We start from the raw sequence: 19,590 nt of genomic DNA, 5'->3' as shown, positions 1-19,590 counted from the left end.
TAAATAATGTTGATTAATTTTAAATTATTAGATAGTGATAGTGATCGATATTGAGAGGGGAAGTTATCAAATAGAGTAGATGATAAAGACTTATTGTTTTAGTAAGAAAGGAGTTTTTTATATTGAACTTGTTTTTTTTTTTTTTTTTTTTTTTTTTGTTGTTGTTGTTGTTCTGCACTTTTTCTACAAGCTTTGCCTATTTATAGGCTTCACTAAGTCGGTTTAGACTTCTCTAGTAATTACACGATGTATACACCTAGTCTAATCTAGTAGCTTCTTGATTAAATATCTACTTCTAGTATATTACATGCTAAATATCTTCTACTTAATTAATTCTAGAAATATCTAGAAAAACATTATTATTTTAACACATATATATATATATATATATATATATATAAATGTATATATGTGTACATATTTTAATACCAAAAACTTTAATTGACAAATTTGTACCCATAATCGCTATCACCGTTAATATAATACAGAAAATTCAAACTAAATTCGACAAATTTGACTGATTTTACCGACTTTTTGGCTTTTCCAAATTTTGAGACTTTGACCTGATTTTTTTAAACTTTGACCTAAATTTTGATTGTTGACTGTCATATTAGACGGTTTTCTTCGAGACGGGACGAGCTAGTCACCAAACCGTCGCAACGGCTCGAGACGGGGTGTTTTGCAACAGTGGCGCAAATGATGTGAAAGTTTGATTGATGTTCAGTTCTTGGCACCAACAATGGAAAGATTCCCCCTCAAAGTGTATATTGTTGTCGCTAACAGTTTTATTGGGAATGTCAAATCTTCATACAATATGTTCCCATACGAATAGTGACTCAAACACTCAGTGACCAGTATTTGTTGTAAAGGCTTCACCTCAAGCCATTTGGTGAAGTAGTCAATAACGACAATTAGGAACTTCACACTTCTTAGATAAACAATGAGTGGATTATCGGTAAGTAGTCACGTACCGTGTATGCCATAATATGCATAAATAACATTATAAATACTTTTGCCAAGTGGGATGTAACATCCCGCATTTTTCCGTTAAATTATTTTTAACGCCGTCTTTTTTTCTTTTTAGATAATATTCCTCGTATCTAGATTCGTAACCTCCGTTAGCTAACATTCTAAATATTCTCGTTATCGGATTTTAATACGCGTTTTAAAATATTCCGTTTAGGTATTTTCCGCACCCGACTACAAACTCGAGGGACTAAAATTGACACGGGGCAAACTAGTTGACTAGGTCACCTAGTCCACCCCAATCACCACCATTCAACCATCTCCCTCTCTCTCTCTTTCTCTCTAGCAAGAACACACACACAAACACCCAATTCAATCATTCATCATCTAAATTCGATCTAGGAGGCTTACAACAAAACAAATTACATATTCGTGATCCTCTCTTCATCCTCTTCATTTTGGTACCAACCTCATCTCGTTTGGGTAACATTTCTAAAACACTAGTTTTCTTTAAATTTGTGTTCTTGACTTAAAAGTATGTTAATTAGTGTCTATGGCTCATTGTGATGTCGTGTATGTAATTTGTATGCTCGATTTGTTGTTTTTGGTGTAACTAGTTCATTATGAAAATTACTTGCTAAATCCTTGATTTTGGATGATCAAATGTTATTAGATTGTTAATGTGCATGTTTTAAAAGTGTTACTAGTATCATTAGCTTCATTTTGATGTATAGATCGATTAAAGAAACTTCATAAACGCGATTATTGATTTTGTGAACTTTTGGTTAGGGTTGACAACTCTTAAAACGAACTTTTGATGCGTTGAATGCTTGTTAATGTTATTGATAAGTGTTTAGTTGTATTACATGTTTCATTACCTTCAAAACGGCATATCATATGTATAAATTGGATTCCCGAAACTTAAATTGCAATTGATAAACTTGAAACTTGAAAATAAACCTCTATTGATCACTTGTCGGGATTTCGGTTATAGTATATGATGTTTTTGCTTGATGAAAAGTGCTTAGTTGCGTTCCTTGTCGAAAGAGCTTTCCGATGATATAAGATACATATCTTGATTGTTTACGGGTCATGAAATGTGTTGGTTTGTGTTTTGGTTCGTGCACTTAGGAAATACAGCAAACAGGGCCTCGAAAACGATCTGGACGCCGTCTAGCTCCTCGGGACGCCGTCCCAAACTTAAAACTGGGACGCCGTCTAGCTTCTCGGGACGCCGTCCCAATCTTAAAACCGGGACGCCGTCTAGCCAATTGGGACGCCGTCCCATTGTACTAAAACGGGCTGTTTACTTTGGTCATTTGACATAAAAATGTTTGCTATGCTACGGACCTCCGATTAACATGAAACTTGGCCAACATGCTCATATATGATTATATAACTTAGAAAAATTGTCGGATACCCAACCCGACCCCGTTGACTTTTCGGTTGACTTTGACCCGACCAAGTTGACTTTTAATCAAACTTAACCAAATAATTGTGTAATCGTTCTAACATGTTTTTATACTTGTACCTTGCATGAAACATGACAATTTGATTCACATGCTATTATGATCGAGTCTTAACGAGCCATAGGACTAATTGAACATCTTTGACCGTTTTGTGTTTACCGTTATTGATATAACCTATATGTTTAGGTCAAGACTAGCTTTGTCTTTGCACGCGTTTACTTGTCGAAGTACTTTATTAACTCTTGCACTCAAGGTGAGATCATAGTCCCACTTTTTCAATCACTTTTATTCTTTACATCGTGGGCTGAGAAACACATACATTTCATACTTATTTACTTTTCATGCTTTTACATTGTGAACAAATACGAATACAAAGATGCATACGAGTTTGAACAAAAGTCCTCAATCCAATTATCATTAGTTCCACTTGCAGGGTGTAAGTGTAAGCGTGTAATTATGTTGTGTGGCCATACGGGTTTAACAAACCCTCATTCAGACGGTTCGCTACCGTTAGTGAATGAAATATAATTTCAACAATGTATAGTGTAAGTTCTAACACTAAATTCAAAATTCAGAGGGAAGATTCGGTTAAGCCTTGATAATTGGGTGCTCGTGATACAAATACTATTTTGGAATGTGAACGATTCTGGTTGAACAATTCTTAAAGAACCTTGTGGTTCAATACAATTTACTTGCTAAACCTATGATTTCACCAACGTTTTCGTTGACAGATTTCTATGTTTTTCTCAGGTCTTGCACGATATGTGATACATGCTTCCGCTCATTATTTGATACTTGCATTGGATGTCGAGTATACATGTTTTTCAGGGAGCGTCTTTTGACTTTACTTTAAACCGTGTCGCCTAGATTTCATTTGTACTTATAACCTTGTAACTTAACTTTTGGTTGAACAATTCTTGTAAACTTTGAAACAATCTTTATTTTGAAATGAAGGCGACATATTTTGGTCAAACGTTATCTTAAAGACTTATAATCAGGTAATGGGACCCACGTAGCCGACGCCGTCACTTGACGATTTGTCGGGGTCGCTACAAGTGGTATCAGAGCCTTGGTTGTAGGGATTTAGAGTTCATTTGTGTCCACCCCGAGTCATAGGGTACATAGGTGAATCTAGACTACAACCGGCATATAGACTGAAGTAGGAATTACTTGACTATTTGTGCATTTATACTCGAACTCTTCTATCATATCTAACTCGTATTCGATCTTGATCTTACGTTAATAAATTTTGTTGACGCGCCACCTTGACTTTATGAAGTAATGTTAAATGCACATGAGAATCAGGGTAATATAATTTCCGGGATTATATTACGGTGATTCACATGGACGTTCCGACATTATGACATAAAGAATTTAAGGCGAGTCAAGGATAATTTTCTCTTTATCTTTATTCCATATCGCGGTTAGTATTATTTAGAATACTAACCAACGATATTCTTGTGTCATGAAGGAACAATGGCTCGTCGACGCGCTCCTCCCGAAACTCCCGAACAAGCCCTCCAACGTATGATAGCCACTGCCGTGGATGCGGCCATGGCCGGTCACTCCTCCAACAACAACAATAACAACAATCATCACAACAACAACAATGGAGCCAGAAATTCCAACGAAGGATGCTCCTATAAGAATTTCATGGGGTGCAAACCTCACACTTTCGATGGAACCGGGGGACCGGTTGTGCTCACCCGATGGTTTGAGCAAACGGAAGCCGTCTTTAGCATAAGCAGTTGTCGAGACCAAGACAAGGTTAGATATTCCACTCACACCTTCGCCGGTATCGCTCTCACATGGTGGAATTCGTATGTACAATCGGTGGGTATCCACGAAGCCCACGCTCTCTCTTGGGCCGACTTAAGAGGAAAGATGATCACCGAATATTTTCCTCGCGAAGAAACCCGAAGGCTCGAACAAGAACTAAGAGCTCTGAAAGCGGTCGGGAACGACCTTAAGGCCTATAATCAACGATTCTCCGAACTTGCTTTGATGTGCCCAAATCTTGTGAACCCCGAATCTTTAAGGGTTGAACTTTACATGGATGGTCTCCCCAAGAGCATCAAACAGGGAGTAATGTCATCCAAACCCGCTAACCACCAAGAGGCTTTGAATATGGCCCGTCAGTTGATTGAAACAGTGGACGAGATTGAAGTGCCGGCACCTAAAGCCGAGGATAAGTCGGGTGACAGCAAAAGAAAATGGGAAGCCCCCCAATCAAGCAATTACAACAACCTCGCCAAGAAGCCCTTCATCCCCAACGGCAAGAAAGGTTATACCGGACACCTACCGTATTGTAACGAGTGCTACAAACATCATTTAGGCGAATGTGGCAAACCATTTTGCTTGAAGTGTCAAAGAAGTGGCCATGTAGCCCACGATTGTAGGAATACCGCTCCCGTCGCCCAAAAGGAGCACAATGCACCCAAGACGGGTGTTTGTTTTGAATGTGGCCAACCGGGTCATTTTAGGAGTGCGTGCCCAAATAAGAAAATCAACCCCAACGCACGCCGTTAAACTTTCAACATCAACGCCTAGGATGCCCGAGACGACGATGGACTAGTCACGGGTATGTTTCTTCTCGAAATTCTCACGTTTCATGTTTATTCGATTCGGTTACCGTTAGACATTTTATAAACAAGTCTTTGACTCGTGCTCTTTACATTCCACTTTTTCCCCTAGATACTACTTAGACGATTTAAGTGACCAACGGAAAATATTGTGTGCCTATAAATTTTATTGGAGGATATACGTTAAGACTTTTGACTTGACACCTATAGAACTAGGGAGCTCGAAACCTATTCGTTAAAAAAAAAAAAAAAAAAAAAAAAAAAAAAAAATTTGTTTCCCCATCATCTTGTATAGATTATTGTGAACTGAGTAATTTTCGGTTGGAAAACCGATACCCTCTCCCTCGCATCCATGACCTCATGATTTCTTGCATGAATCCCGTGTGTATTCCAAAACGACCTCCGTTCCGGTTATCATCAATTGGGGGTTAAGTGAGACGATGTCTCCTAAGCCATTTCCGAACTCGCAACGTTAGTTGTAAATCTCTCTTAGTACCGTTTGATTTATTTAGGACTCCGTCCGTATTCATGAACCTCCTAAATCACGTATGCAACTTATCTAGACAAATCTGCTATCGTATTTATAGATGACGTCTTAACTTATTTAAGTAAAGAAGGAAAACGAACAACATCACCATCTTACGCTCGAACTTTTGAGAAAAGAGCAACTTTATACCAAATTCTCCGAGTGAGAATTTCTGTTGAACGAAGTCCAATTTTCTAGACCATAATGTTAATGGTCAAGGCATTACAATCAATCTCGAAATCAAGCCACATGTAATCAGGAAACTCTCCCCACTCAGACTTGTATTCGTAAAATCTTAGATCTCGTCTGTTATTACCGAAGATTCATTTCTGACTTTTCTCGTGTTACACGACTTTTAAACTCGTTAACTCACTAAGGAAAAACTATAAACCTCTACGTGCCCGAATCTTGAGCGTGATTCTTCACACCAACATTTCTAGTTAAATTCGTTATTTTGCACGAAGAAGTCGAATACTAAATTGTGGATCCGATCAATTTTCTCGTCATCACGTACCACACTACATACCTCTGATATTTCACCATTACCGTCTGATATTACTGGAATTTAAGATAACACACAATCCAACGATACTTCACTCTTCTTTGACTTAACGCCCTTGTGTTTCTGATAATCGGTCAACTATTATTCAACCCCGAACTATACAACTACGTGTACTACCTCGTTTCTCTTTCAGACTTCAACTTTTAACAACTAGAGGCACGTTATGGCAACCTCGAGATGTAAGCTCATCCTATTCAAAGTCCTCATTTCACTCTTATCCTCATCGCTCGCATTTCCGTTTAAGGAAACTCCTTGTAACATTTCTCCATGGATAGATAAACTCCTCATATTACATTAGTATTCGCCACGAGGGTGGATAGTCCTAACGAACATTTTTCGAACCCTAACTGACTTGTTCAAACATATCTTAAGAGATTCTATTCCAACACGGTGTATCTTCGTCATTTATCCTGTATCGAAATACTCGTTTCACTTCTAGCGTTACAAGAGACCTTGGGAACCCGCTTAGACACATGTACCGTGTATCTCCCACAAACAGACGAACCGAACAAACGAACGATTTACGTCTTCGAAAGACATGTTTCAAACTTGCATGGTCGCTTTTAGTTGATCCCTCATACTACGATAGTTACCGTTCTTGTACTAACGCCGCACTTCCGAAACCCTATATGACCGCAAATGTCATACCCCTATTCGTTGGACCAACGCATGTGGCAAACAAACACCGAAATCTGAACTACATCAGGAAACAACAATTGAGATCGTTCAAGTCCGAGAAGGGCTCGAGATGACCCGTAGTCGCCAGAAGAGTTATACCAAACTTAGATGAAAACCTCACAAATCCCAGTGTGTAACCGCATAATATTGAGAAACCACACCTTGGAAAGGTGTAATCCATTTTGGGAAATCGAGAAAGACTATATCCGCAATATCGAACCTTTTGAAACCTTGGGGCGTATTGGAACCGCTTCCTACCGTTTAGAACTTCCGACTCAATTAAGTTTCCGTTTACCCTACATTTCGTGTAACAAGCTTAGAAACGTGTCATGCGGAACAGGAATGTGCAATCCTTTTAGATGCACCAACTATTGATGACAAACTCCTCTTCATGGGAAAACTGGTTGAAATCATGGATCGTGAAATCGAACTTCAATACAACGTAACACCCCGACTATCCGGATTCGTGGAATGTCCAAGAAAGTACCTTCACTCATTCGTAGAGTTACTACTCTAAGTCTCGAGTAAGAGATATCGACTACTACTTCCAACTAAATTTCGGGACGAAATTTCTTTTGAGGTGTGGATAATGTAACATCCCGCATTTTTCCGTTAAATTATTTTTAACGCCGTCTTTTTTTCTTTTTAGATAATATTCCTCGTATCTAGATTCGTAACCTCCGTTAGCTAACATTCTAAATATTCTCGTTATCGGATTTTAATACGCGTTTTAAAATATTCCGTTTTGGTATTTTCCGCACCCGACTACAAACTCGAGGGACTAAAATTGACACGGGGCAAACTAGTTGACTAGGTCACCTAGTCCACCCCAATCACCACCATTCAACCATCTCCCTCTCTCTCTCTTTCTCTCTAGCAAGAACACACACACAAACACCCAATTCAATCATTCATCATCTAAATTCGATCTAGGAGGCTTACAACAAAACAAATTACATATTCGTGATCCTCTCTTCATCCTCTTCATTTTGGTACCAACCTCATCTCGTTTGGGTAACATTTCTAAAACACTAGTTTTCTTTAAATTTGTGTTCTTGACTTAAAAGTATGTTAATTAGTGTCTATGGCTCATTGTGATGTCGTGTATGTAATTTGTATGCTCGATTTGTTGTTTTTGGTGTAACTAGTTCATTATGAAAATTACTTGCTAAATCCTTGATTTTGGATGATCAAATGTTATTAGATTGTTAATGTGCATGTTTTAAAAGTGTTACTAGTATCATTAGCTTCATTTTGATGTATAGATCGATTAAAGAAACTTCATAAACGCGATTATTGATTTTGTGAACTTTTGGTTAGGGTTGACAACTCTTAAAACGAACTTTTGATGCGTTGAATGCTTGTTAATGTTATTGATAAGTGTTTAGTTGTATTACATGTTTCATTACCTTCAAAACGGCATATCATATGTATAAATTGGATTCCCGAAACTTAAATTGCAATTGATAAACTTGAAACTTGAAAATAAACCTCTATTGATCACTTGTCGGGATTTCGGTTATAGTATATGATGTTTTTGCTTGATGAAAAGTGCTTAGTTGCGTTCCTTGTCGAAAGAGCTTTCCGATGATATAAGATACATATCTTGATTGTTTACGGGTCATGAAATGTGTTGGTTTGTGTTTTGGTTCGTGCACTTAGGAAATACAGCAAACAGGGCCTCGAAAACGATCTGGACGCCGTCTAGCTCCTCGGGACGCCGTCCCAAACTTAAAACTGGGACGCCGTCTAGCTTCTCGGGACGCCGTCCCAATCTTAAAACCGGGACGCCGTCTAGCCAATTGGGACGCCGTCCCATTGTACTAAAACGGGCTGTTTACTTTGGTCATTTGACATAAAAATGTTTGCTATGCTACGGACCTCCGATTAACATGAAACTTGGCCAACATGCTCATATATGATTATATAACTTAGAAAAATTGTCGGATACCCAACCCGACCCCGTTGACTTTTCGGTTGACTTTGACCCGACCAAGTTGACTTTTAATCAAACTTAACCAAATAATTGTGTAATCGTTCTAACATGTTTTTATACTTGTACCTTGCATGAAACATGACAATTTGATTCACATGCTATTATGATCGAGTCTTAACGAGCCATAGGACTAATTGAACATCTTTGACCGTTTTGTGTTTACCGTTATTGATATAACCTATATGTTTAGGTCAAGACTAGCTTTGTCTTTGCACGCGTTTACTTGTCGAAGTACTTTATTAACTCTTGCACTCAAGGTGAGATCATAGTCCCACTTTTTCAATCACTTTTATTCTTTACATCGTGGGCTGAGAAACACATACATTTCATACTTATTTACTTTTCATGCTTTTACATTGTGAACAAATACGAATACAAAGATGCATACGAGTTTGAACAAAAGTCCTCAATCCAATTATCATTAGTTCCACTTGCAGGGTGTAAGTGTAAGCGTGTAATTATGTTGTGTGGCCATACGGGTTTAACAAACCCTCATTCAGACGGTTCGCTACCGTTAGTGAATGAAATATAATTTCAACAATGTATAGTGTAAGTTCTAACACTAAATTCAAAATTCAGAGGGAAGATTCGGTTAAGCCTTGATAATTGGGTGCTCGTGATACAAATACTATTTTGGAATGTGAACGATTCTGGTTGAACAATTCTTAAAGAACCTTGTGGTTCAATACAATTTACTTGCTAAACCTATGATTTCACCAACGTTTTCGTTGACAGATTTCTATGTTTTTCTCAGGTCTTGCACGATATGTGATACATGCTTCCGCTCATTATTTGATACTTGCATTGGATGTCGAGTATACATGTTTTTCAGGGAGCGTCTTTTGACTTTACTTTAAACCGTGTCGCCTAGATTTCATTTGTACTTATAACCTTGTAACTTAACTTTTGGTTGAACAATTCTTGTAAACTTTGAAACAATCTTTATTTTGAAATGAAGGCGACATATTTTGGTCAAACGTTATCTTAAAGACTTATAATCAGGTAATGGGACCCACGTAGCCGATGAAATGTCCCGTTCTTATTGATTAAAAACGTTCCATATTAATTGATTTCGTTGCGAGGTTTTGACCTCTATATGAGACGTTTTTCAAAGACTGCATTCATTTTTAAACAAACCATAACCTTTATTTCATCAATAAAGGTTTAAAAAGCTTTACGTAGATTATCAAATAATGATAATCTAAAATATCCTGTTTACACACGACCATTACATAATGGTTTACAATACAAATATGTTACAACAAAATAAGTTTCTTGAATGCAGTTTTTACACAATATCATACAAGCATGGACTCCAAATCTTGTCCTTATTTAAGTATGCGACAGCGGAAGCTCTTAATAATCACCTGAGAATAAACATGCTTAAAACGTCAACAAAAATGTTGGTGAGTTATAGGTTTAACCTATATATATATCAAATCGTAACAATAGACCACAAGATTTCATATTTCAATACACATCCCATACATAGAGATAAAAATCATTCATATGGTGAACACCTGGTAACCGACAATAACAAGATGCATATATAAGAATATCCCCATCATTCCGGGACACCCTTCGGATATGATATAAATTTCGAAGTACTAAAGCATCCGGTACTTTGGATGGGGTTTGTTAGGCCCAATAGATCTATCTTTAGGATTCGCGTCAATTAGGGTGTCTGTTCCCTAATTCTTAGATTACCAGACTTAATAAAAAGGGGCATATTCGATTTCGATAATTCAACCATAGAATGTAGTTTCACGTACTTGTGTCTATTTTGTAAATCATTTATAAAACCTGCATGTATTCTCATCCCAAAAATATTAGATTTTAAAAGTGGGACTATAACTCACTTTCACAGATTTTTACTTCGTCGGGAAGTAAGACTTGGCCACTGGTTGATTCACGAACCTATAACAATATATACATATATATCAAAGTATGTTCAAAATATATTTACAACACTTTTAATATATTTTGATGTTTTAAGTTTATTAAGTCAGCTGTCCTCGTTAGTAACCTACAACTAGTTGTCCACAGTTAGATGTACAGAAATAAATCGATAAATATTATCTTGAATCAATCCACGACCCAGTGTATACGTATCTCAGTATTGATCACAACTCAAACTATATATATTTTGGAATCAACCTCAACCCTGTATAGCTAACTCCAACATTCACATATAGAGTGTCTATGGTTGTTCCGAAATATATATAGATGTGTCGACATGATAGGTCGAAACATTGTATACGTGTCTATGGTATCTCAAGATTACATAATATATAATACAAGTTGATTAAGTTATGGTTGGAATAGATTTGTTACCAATTTTCACGTAGCTAAAATGAGAAAAATTATCCAATCTTGTTTTACCCATAACTTCTTCATTTTAAATCCGTTTTGAGTGAATCAAATTGCTATGGTTTCATATTGAACTCTATTTTATGAATCTAAACAAAAAAAGTATAGGTTTCTAGTCGGAAAAATAAGTTACAAGTCGTTTTTGTAAAGGTAGTCATTTCAGTCGAAAGAACGACGTCTAGATGACCATTTTAGAAAACATACTTCCACTTTGAGTTTAACCATAATTTTTGGATATAGTTTCATGTTCATAACAAAAATCATTTTCTCAGAATAACAACTTTTAAATCAAAGTTTATCATAGTTTTTAATTAACTAACCCAAAACAGCCCGCGGTGTTACTACGACGGCGTAAATCCGGTTTTACGGTGTTTTTCGTGTTTCCAGGTTTTAAATCATTAAGTTAGCATATCATATAGATATAGAACATATGTTTAGTTGATTTTAAAAGTCAAGTTAGAAGGATTAACTTTTGTTTGCGAACAAGTTTAGAATTAACTAAACTATGTTCTAGTGATTACAAGTTTAAACCTTCGAATAAGATAGCTTTATATGTATGAATCGAATGATGTTATGAACATCATTACTACCTTAAGTTCCTTGGATGAACCTACTGGAAAAGAGAAAAATGGATCTAGCTTCAATGGATCCTTGGATGGCTCAAAGTTCTTGAAGCAAAATCATGACACGAAAACAAGTTCAAGTAAGATCATCACTTGAAATAAGATTGTTATAGTTATAGAAATTGAACCAAAGTTTGAATATGATTATTACCTTGTATTAGAATGATAACCTACTGTAAGAAACAAAAATTTCTTGAGGTTGGATGATCACCTTACAAGATTGGAAGTGAGCTAGCAAACTTGAAAGTATTCTTGATTTTATGAAACTAGAACTTTTGGAATTTATGAAGAACACTTAGAACTTGAAGATAGAACTTGAGAGAGTTCAATTAGATGAAGAAAATTGAAGAATGAAAGTGTTTGTAGGTGTTTTTGGTCGTTGGTGTATGGATTAGATATAAAGGATATGTAATTTTGTTTTCATGTAAATAAGTCATGAATGATTACTCATATTTTTGTAATCTTATGAGATATTTCATGCTAGTTGCCAAATGATGGTTCCCACATGTGTTAGGTGACTCACATGGGCTGCTAAGAGCTGATCATTGGAGTGTATATACCAATAGTACATACATCTAAAAGCTGTATATTGTACGAGTACGAATACGGGTGCATACGAGTAGAATTGTTGATGAAACTGAACGAGAATGTAATTGTAAGCATTTTTGTTAAGTAGAAGTATTTTGATAAGTGTATTGAAGTATTTCAAAAGTGTATAAATACATATTAAAACACTACATGTATATACATTTTAACTGAGTCGTTAAGTCATCGTTAGTCGTTACATGTAAGTGTTGTTTTGAAACCTTTAGGTTAACGATCTTGTTAAATGTTGTTAACCCAATGTTTATAATATCAAAAGAGATTTTAAATTATTATATTATCATGATATTATGATGTACGAATATCTCTTAATATGATATATATACATTAAATGTCGTTACAACGATAAACGTTACATATATGTCTCGTTTCAAAATCATTAAGTTAGTAGTCTTGTTTTTACATATGTAGTTCATTGTTAATATAATTAATGATATGTTTACTTATCATAATATCATGTTAACTATATATATAACCATATATATGTCATCATATAGTTTTTTTTACAAGTTTTAACGTTCGTGAATCACCGGTCAACTTGGGTGGTCAATTGTCTATATGAAACCTATTTCAATTAATCAAGTCTTAACAAGTTTGATTGCTTAACATGTTGGAAACATTTAATCATGTAAACATCAATCTCAATTAATATATATAAACATGGAAAAGTTCGGGTCACTACAGTACCTACCCGTTAAATAAATTTCGTCCCGAAATTTTAAGCTGTTGAAGGTGTTGACGAATCTTCTGGAAATAGATGCGGGTATTTCTTCTTCATCTGATCTTCACGCTCCCAGGTGAACTCGGGTCCTCTACGAGCATTCCATCGAACCTTAACAATTGGTATCTTGTTTTGCTTAAGTCTTTTAACCTCACGATCCATTATTTCGACGGGTTCTTCGATGAATTGGAGTTTTTCGTTGATTTGGATTTCATCTAACGGAATAGTGAGATCTTCTTTAGCAAAACATTTCTTCAAATTCGAGACGTGGAAAGTATTATGTACAGCCGCGAGTTGTTGAGGTAACTCAAGTCGGTAAGCTACTGGTCCGACACGATCAATAATCTTGAATGGTCCAATATACCTTGGATTTAATTTCCCTCGTTTACCAAATCGAACAACGCCTTTCCAAGGTGAAACTTTAAGCATGACCATCTCTCCAATTTCAAATTCTATATCTTTTCTTTTAATGTCAGCGTAGCTCTTTTGTCGACTTTGGGCGGTTTTCAACCGTTGTTGAATTTGGATGATCTTCTCGGTAGTTTCTTGTATAATCTCCGGACCCGTAATCTGTCTATCCCCCACCTCACTCCAACAAATCGGAGACCTGCACTTTCTACCATAAAGTGCTTCAAACGGCGCCATCTCAATGCTTGAATGGTAGCTGTTGTTGTAGGAAAATTCTGCTAACGGTAGATGTCGATCCCAACTGTTTCCGAAATCAATAACACATGCTCGTAGCATGTCTTCAAGCGTTTGTATCATCCTTTCGCTCTGCCCATCAGTTTGTGGATGATAGGCAGTACTCATGTCTAGACGAGTTCCTAATGCTTGCTGTAATGTCTGCCAGAATCTTGAAATAAATCTGCCATCCCTATCAGAGATAATAGAGATTGGTATTCCATGTCTGGAGACGACTTCCTTCAAATACAGTCGTGCTAACTTCTCCATCTTGTCATCTTCTCTTATTGGTAGGAAGTGTGCTGATTTGGTGAGACGATCAACTATTACCCAAATAGTATCAAAACCACTTGCAGTCCTTGGCAATTTAGTGATGAAATCCATGGTAATGTTTTCCCATTTCCATTCTGGGATTTCGGGTTGTTGAAGTAGACCTGATGGTTTCTGATGCTCAGCTTTGACCTTAGAACACGTCAAACATTCTCCTACGTATTTAGCAACATCGGCTTTCATACCCGGCCACCAAAAATGTTTCTTGAGATCCTTGTACATCTTCCCCGTTCCAGGATGTATTGAGTATCTGGTTTTATGAGCTTCTCTAAGTACCATTTCTCTCATATCTCCAAATTTTGGTACCCAAATCCTTTCAGCCCTATACCGGGTTCCGTCTTCCCGAATATTAAGATGCTTCTCCGATCCTTTGGGTATTTCATCCTTTAAATTTCCCTCTTTTAAAACTCCTTGTTGCGCCTCCTTTATTTGAGTAGTAATGTTATTATGAATCATTATATTCATAGATTTTACTCGAATGGGTTCTCTATCCTTCCTGCTCAAGGCATCGGCTACCACATTTGCCTTCCCCGGGTGGTAACGAATCTCAAAATCGTAATCATTCAATAATTCAATCCACCTACGCTGCCTCATATTCAGTTGTTTCTGATTAAATATGTGTTGAAGACTTTTGTGGTCGGTATATATAATACTTTTGACCCCATATAAGTAGTGCCTCCAAGTCTTTAATGCAAAAACAACCGCGCCTAATTCCAAATCATGCGTCGTATAATTTTGTTCGTGAATCTTCAATTGTCTAGACGCATAAGCAATCACCTTCGTTCGTTGCATTAATACACAACCGAGACCTTGCTTTGATGCGTCACAATAAATCACAAAATCATCATTCCCTTCAGGCAATGACAATATAGGTGCCGTAGTTAGCTTTTTCTTCAATAACTGAAACGCTTTCTCTTGTTCATCATTCCATTCAAATTTCTTCCCTTTATGCGTTAATGCAGTCAAGGGTTTTGCTATTCTGGAAAAGTCTTGGATGAACCTTCTGTAGTAACCAGCTAGTCCTAAAAACTGGCGTATGTGTTTCGGAGTTTTCGGGGTTTCCCACTTTTCAACAGTTTCTATCTTTGCCGGATCCACCTTAATACCTTCTTTGTTCACTATGTGACCGAGGAATTGAACTTCTTCCAACCAAAATGCACACTTTGAAAACTTAGCGTACAATTCTTCCTTCCTCAATACTTCTAACACCTTTCTCAAATGTTCACCGTGTTCTTGGTCATTCTTTGAGTAAATAAGTATGTCATCAATGAAAACAATGACAAACTTGTCAAGGTATGGTCCACACACTCGGTTCATAAGGTCCATGAACACAGCTGGTGCATTAGTTAAACCAAACGGCATGACCATAAACTCGTAATGACCGTAACGTGTTCTGAAAGCAGTCTTTGGAATATCATCTTCTTTCACCCGCATTTGATGATACCCGGAACGTAAGTCAATCTTTGAATAAACAGACGAGCCTTGTAGTTGATCAAATAAGTCGTCGATTCTCGGTAGTGGGTAGCGGTTCTTGATGGTAAGTTTGTTCAACTCTCGGTAGTCGATACACAACCTGAATGTACCATCTTTCTTCTTGACAAACAAAACAGGAGCTCCCCACGGTGATGTGCTTGGTCGAATGAAACCACGCTCTAAAAGTTCTTGTAATTGGCTTTGCAGTTCTTTCATCTCGCTGGGTGCGAGTCTGTAAGGAGCACGAGCTATTGGTGCAGCTCCTGGTACAAGATCTATTTGAAATTCAACGGATCGATGTGGGGGTAATCCCGGTAATTCTTTCGGAAATACATCGGGAAATTCTTTTGCAATGGGAACATCATTGATGCTCTTTTCTTCAGTTTGTACTTTCTCGACGTGTGCTAGAACAGCATAGCAACCTTTTCTTATTAGTTTTTGTGCCTTCAAATTACTAATAAGATGTAGCTTCGTGTTGCCCTTTTCTCCGTACACCATTAAGGGTTTTCCTTTTTCTCGTATAATGCGAATTGCATTTTTGTAACAAACGATCTCCGCTTTCACTTCTTTCAACCAGTCCATACCGATTATCACATCAAAACTCCCTAACTCTACTGGTATCAAATCAATCTTAAATGTTTCGCTAACCAGTTTAATTTCTCGATTCCGACATATATTATCTGCTGAAATTAATTTACCATTTGCTAATTCGAGTAAAAATTTACTATCCAAAGGCGTCAATGGACAACTTAATTTAGCACAAAAATCTCTACTCATATAGCTTCTATCCGCACCCGAATCAAATAAAACGTAAGCAGATTTATTGTCAATAAGAAACGTACCCGTAACAAGCTCCGGGTCTTCCTGTGCCTCTACCGCATTAATATTGAAAACTCTTCCACGGCCTTGTCCATTCGTGTTCTCCTGGTTCGGGCAATTTCTAATAATGTGGCCTGGTTTTCCACATTTATAACAAACTACATTGGCATAACTTGCTCCGACACTACTTGCTCCGCCATTACTCGTTCCGACACCATTTGTTCCTTTCGTTCTATTAACCCCTGGTCCGTAGACCTCACACTTCGCCGCGCTATGACCATTTATTTTACACTTGTTGCAAAATTTGGTGCAGAACCCCGAGTGATTCTTTTCACACCTTTGGCATAGTTGCTTCTGATTGTTGTTGTTGTTGCGGTTATTATTGTTGTTGGGATGATTGTTGTAGTTGCTGTTGTTGTTGTTGTTGTTGTTGGGCCGTTTATTGTAGTTGCGATTGATGTTGCGATTGTTGGGATAATTGTTGCGATTATTGTTGTAATTGCTGTTGTTGTTGTATTGGTGATTCTTATCACCGTTTTCCTCCCACTTTCTTTTGACTTGCTTCACATTGGCCTCTTCAGCAGTCTGTTCTTTAATTCTTTCTTCAATCTGGTTCACTAGTTTGTGAGCCATTCTACATGCCTGTTGTATGGAGGCGGGCTCGTGTGAACTTATATCTTCTTGGATTCTTTCCGGTAATCCTTTCACAAACGCGTCGATCTTCTCTTCCTCATCTTCGAATGCTCCCGGACACAATAGGCACAATTCTGTGAATCGTCTTTCGTACGTGGTAATATCAAATCCTTGGGTTCGTAACCCTCTAAGTTCTGTCTTGAGCTTATTGACCTCGGTTCTGGGACGGTACTTCTCGTTCATCAAGTGCTTGAATGCTGACCACGGTAGTGCGTACGTATCATCTTGTCCCACTTGCTCTAGATAGGTATTCCACCATGTTAACGCAGAACCTGTGAAGGTATGCGTAGCGTACTTCACTTTGTCCTCTTCAGTACACTTACTTATGGCAAACACCGATTCAACCTTCTCGGTCCACCGTTTCAATCCGATCGGTCCTTCGGTTCCATCAAATTCCAAAGGTTTGCAGGCAGTGAATTCTTTGTAGGTGCATCCTACACGATTTCCTGTACTGCTAGATCCAAGGTTATTGTTGGTATGTAGCGCAGCCTGTACTGCGGCTATGTTTGAAGCTAGAAAAGTACGGAATTCCTCTTCATTCATATTCACGGTGTGTCGAGTAGTCGGTGCCATTTCCTTCAAAATAGTTAAATGGAACAAGTTAATCATACAGAATATTAAGAGTAGTTAATAGTATTTCATAGCATAATATGAACTCATTTATAAAAGCTTTTTCTTCATATTAGCGTTTTATAAGTTTAAATTCGGGTAGTACCTACCCGTTAAGTTCATACTTAGTAGCTAATATACAATTCAACTACTACAATTCTATATGAAAAACTGATTGTAATAATATTTCGCGTTCAAACTTTTATACAATATTTTACAAACTTACAATACCGCTTATTTTACATAAAGCATGAAATATAGCACACAATAACTTTGATACAAGATAGTTGTGAAGACAATTCTAGCTAGTACACAAGTCGTTCGGCAAAGGCAATAAAGACACGTAATTCATACGTCCAGAAACAAGTCATGCATTCTGGTTTTACTAGGACTACTTCCCATCCTTGGTCTTGTGCAACATAACCGTTATGGCCGTTGATAAGACAGCGTGTTGTAACATCATCAAAGGGACGAGGGTTACGTAATGTCCAACAGTCCCGTAATAATCTAAAAACCTCATTTCTTACCCCAATTACCGACTCCGTCACTTGTGGAAACGTTTTGTTTAATAGTTGTAGCCCGATGTTCTTGTTCTCACTTTGGTGAGAAGCGAACATTACTAATCCGTAAGCATAACATGCTTCTTTATGTTGCATGTTAGCCGCTTTTTCTAAATCACGAAGTCCAATATTCGGATATATTGAGTCAAAATAATTTCTTAACCCGTTGCGTAAAATAGCATTTGGGTTCCCCGCAATATATGCGTCAAAGTAAACACATCGTAACTTATGGGTTTCCCAATGTGATATCCCCCATCTTTCAAACGAAAGTCTCTTATAAACCAAGACATTCTTGGAACGTTCTTCGAATGTCTTACAAACTGATCTCGCCTTAAATAGTTGTGCCGAAGAATTCTGGCCGACTCTAGACAAGATTTCATCAATCATGTCTCCGGGTAGGTCTCTTAAAATATTGGGTTGTCTATCCATTTTGTGTTTTTAAACTGTAAAATAGACAAGAGTTAGATTCATAAAAAAAATACTTATTAATACAAGCAATTTTTACATATATCATAAAGCATAAGAACACTATATTCCATATATTACACCACACGAATACAACTATCTTATTCCGACTCGCTCGTTTCTTCTTCTTCGGTTTTGGTTCGTTTTGCCAAGTTTCTAGGGATATATGATGTTCCCCTAATACGAGCCGTCGTTGTCCACATTGGTTTAGAAAAACCTGGTGGTTTAGAGGTTCCCGGGTCATTGTTACAACTTAAGGACTTCGGGGGTTGACGATACATATAAAGTTCATCGGGGTTGGAATTAGATTTCTCTATTTTTATGCCCTTTCCCTTATTATTTTCTTTTGCCTTTTTAAATTCAGTTGGGGTAATTTCTATAACATCATCGGAATTCTCGTCGAAATCCGATTCATCGGAGAATTGGTAATCCTCCCAATATTTTGCTTCCTTGGCGGAAACACCATTGACCATAATTAACTTTGGTCGGTTGGTTGAGGATTTTCTTTTACTTAACCGTTTTATTATTTCCCCCACCGGTTCTATTTCTTCATCCGGTTCCGATTCTTCTTCCGGTTCCGATTCTTCTTCCGGTTCCGACTCTTCTTCCGGTTCCTCTTCGGGAACTTGTGAATCAGTCCACAAATCATTCCAATTTACATTTGACTCTTCATTATTATTAGGTGAGTCAATGGGACTTGTTCTAGAGGTAGACATCTATCACATAATATCAAACACGTTAAGAGATTAATATATCACATAATATTCATATGTTAAAAATATATAGTTTCCAACAAAAATGTTAAGCAATCATTTTTAAAGAAAACACGGTCGAAGTCCAGACTCACTAATGCATCCTAACAAA

Source organism: Rutidosis leptorrhynchoides, chromosome 3 (assembly GCF_046630445.1).
Source record: "Rutidosis leptorrhynchoides isolate AG116_Rl617_1_P2 chromosome 3, CSIRO_AGI_Rlap_v1, whole genome shotgun sequence".
NCBI classification, from domain to species: Eukaryota; Viridiplantae; Streptophyta; class Magnoliopsida; order Asterales; family Asteraceae; genus Rutidosis; species Rutidosis leptorrhynchoides.
The sequence above is the reverse complement of the archived record's forward strand: the minus strand, read 5'-3'. Positions refer to the sequence as shown.